Below are 3259 nucleotides of genomic sequence, written 5' to 3'. Positions count from 1 at the left end.
ACATTAAAAATAGATAATATAGGGCCGGGGAGATGGCTCAGTGGAATAAGCGCTTGTCTGGTAAGTGCAAAGGCCTGAGTTCAATCCCTGGTTCCGCAAAAAAAAAAAAAAAGATAATATAACAACCATTGTTAATTAACTATTCCTGTTTTGAAAAGCTGTAATATATGTATTGTTGTATGTTACCCTCTCTCTGTCATTTTTTCTGTTTGTTTTTGCTTCTGTTTCTACTTTTCAAAATAAAATGAAATTTAATTTTAAAATGAAATTTAATATTAAAAAATGAAGTGGCAGTATAATAAAATAAAACAAAAACCACACACACAGAAAAACCCACTCACAAACAGTGTACCATTTATTGGTTATTCTTTTGGAACCCCCTGTCTCCCCAAAGTCACTTATTTTCCTTCTTTGCCTCCACAAAGGTTTCTCTTCTCTGTTTATCTATTCCAGGGGTAACTTGATCATTTCTAAAAATTTAGAGCTCATAAAGTGATCTTGCTGCAAATTCCTTGAGCAGAGGAACTTACTCTTTGTCAGCTCTTATATTCTCAGAACACAGTGTATATTAGGACTTAGCATGTATTTGCTGAAATAAATCAGCCTTTAAACAATACTTCAATTCACTGATGCTCTTTTTAGGGATTGTTGGCATATGTTTAAGGAGTTTCTCTGAATTATTTCAGACCACTGGTCTGAATTTGACGGCTGACTTATTTTTTGCTACATCCTTTAAAGTACTAAGAAAACAGATAAAGACTGTTAAGGAGATTCTTACATTGCACCGGACCAGGTATTTTCTGACTTTGGATAACTGTTTTACCTACATTAATCAAATTTTACTTAAGGAAGTATTTAGTAAGTTGAAAAGTCTATAAGAGTATACAAAGAGAAATCTTGCTCTCTCTTTCTTCTAGTAAAAATAATTTTATAATTTTTCTCATAACATTTCATTATAGTAATAAATAATCATTGTACAAATATATACATGCACTCATTAGAATATTAAGCAGCTAACAGGGTACATAAGAGAGTTGCACACAGCATGTTATACCCAATAATATTACAGCTCTGTAAAATATGTAAGTCAGATCACAGATGATATTTTTCTATCTTGAGACTTTCTGAAGTCTTAATTTCATTATATTGCCAAATTACGCAAATATGTGTGTGTAGCAATTTTTTTTAAATTTACAAAATGTGGATTTTTTTTTGATAACTTCAAGTGTATCTGTATCTCTGAATTACTGTTAAAACATTTGAGAGAAAAAATTTTAGACTAAAGAGATTTCATAGAATAATTCCTGTTCTTTCATTTTACAGAATCCCCAGGAGGTAAAGGGCCTGGTTGAAAGTAGTGACTTAGTTGGAATTTTTGACTTCTAGGGCAGGATTTTTTTGGGGGTTGGCGGTAAGAGCAAACCCATGGCTTGTCGACTATATACAGTCGACTACGTACAGTGAGCAAGCACTCTACTACTGAGTTACCTCCAGGCAGGATGTACTGTACTGTATTGATCGACTGTCTCTGTCTCTCTCTCCCTCTGTGTCTGTCTCTCTTTGTGTTTCTCCCTCCCCCCACATTCCCAGTCTTTTTGATACAGGGTTTAGGCTGTTTAGGCTGGCCTCAAACTCACTTTGTAGCCCAGGCTGACCTCAAACTTGCTTCAGTCATGCTGTATCAGTACTGAGTATTGGGACTGCAGGCATGTGCCATCACGTTTGGCCTCTGAAATCTCATTTTTTAAAGTTCTTATTAAGTTTAATAAGTTAAAATTCATGCATTTATGCACCTTAGTCACTCTGTTGGTTGGAAGTCACTGTTTATCTCTTTAAAGATTAGAATACCGTCACTGGGCTCATGGCATGCCCGTACTCCTTAGAAGATTGAGAAATACATGTTGACAGCCAAACCTTCTTGTGAAGCATTGGCTACACTGATTATATTAGAGATTGGCCTGAATGTGTGCTGCTTTTCCTGCTGCATATTTTAGAAATTGTTTATTAATATTTTGTTTATCTTGTTTCTTATACTTGAAAGCTAAAATAATGTATTTCAAGATGTTTACTCAAAATTTAATTATTACTTATAATGATTATGAAAAAGTCCTTTTGAATAGGCTGCTGTATTAGGTAGAAACTTGCAGTCACAGTTGTCTTTATTTTTTAAACTATTTTAATACTAAATCACAGTGTGTCTATGCAGTTTTTTTTTTTACCATAACATTTTCAAGTGAAATTTTATGAGAAATTACTGATACTTAGAATTTTTTTCTCTTTGAAATTCCTAAAATAGATGACAAACAGTTCTTGGTAATTGAGTTCTATGTGTAGAATTGTAAATTGAATGTTTCAATGAATTATATCAGTGTGGGTTTATTTTAAAAAAGAGGTTGTTCTACTTCTGCTTTTGAATTCTAGTAAATTGTGATATGACTAAACACTTCTCACTAAAGCTGTCAACCTGCATTATTGAACACAGTGTGTTCTAATAGATACGTATCTCATGACAAATACAGATATGTGGAAACCTGTGACTAATGAAGTAATCTGTTTAATACTGTTTCATAATCTTAACTGTATATTTATTTATTTATTTATTTACCTGTTTAAGACCCTTAGGTAAGTGAAGTGATAAGTAAAGCAAAGGGCGAAGATACCACAGATCTGTATTTGTGTTAGGTTAGCATGTTAGCATAGTTTTTTTGTTGTATATCATTCTTCAAAATTAAAAAAATCTGTTTTGAGATATGAATTACTTGCAATGAAATCTGCCCATGTTAAATGTAATTGATGAGTCTTCACAGATGCTAAAACAATGGTCAAACTCATGATATAGGTCATGTTCCTCATTTATAAGTTTTCTTGTTCATTTGTAGTCATTTTCCTTTACAGAGCCTGATCTCTTAGGATGCAGGTCTCTTTGGAACTATTACAGTTTTATCTATTCTAGAGTTTCTTCTAAATGGACTCATAGTATAGATGGCCTTTTGTGTCTAGCCTCTTTCACTTAGCTTAATGCTTTGGGTTCACTTATGTTCTGTACTTCCATAGATCCTTTTTTTTTTCCTTTTTGGCCAAGTATGATTTTCAGCTAATTGCTGAGTATTCACTTTACCTGCTAGCAGTCATTCACTGTAAGGGCATTATGTTTCTCTTTGTCAATTGATAGTCATTTGAGTTTTTCTATCTTGGGATTTCATGGTACTCTTTCTAGATGTGTCTGATTGTTGGGTTAGTTAGCTTTCCATTACTGTAA

The 3259-nt window shown here is 33.1% G+C and overlaps 1 protein-coding gene across 2 annotated transcripts in view; it reads left to right on the top strand.

Annotated features, from left to right (window-relative positions):
• Positions 1–3259, top strand: part of Auh (AU RNA binding methylglutaconyl-CoA hydratase) — a 187173-nt gene that overhangs the window by 23547 nt on the left and 160367 nt on the right. The gene's annotated exons all lie outside the window — the stretch shown is intronic.

The sequence above is a fragment of the Octodon degus genome, unplaced genomic scaffold (assembly GCF_000260255.1).
Source record: "Octodon degus isolate 3935 unplaced genomic scaffold, OctDeg1.0 scaffold00192, whole genome shotgun sequence".
In the NCBI taxonomy this organism is placed as follows: domain Eukaryota; kingdom Metazoa; phylum Chordata; class Mammalia; order Rodentia; family Octodontidae; genus Octodon; species Octodon degus.
Note: the sequence above shows the minus strand (reverse complement) of the source record. Positions and strands in the feature narration are given on the sequence as shown.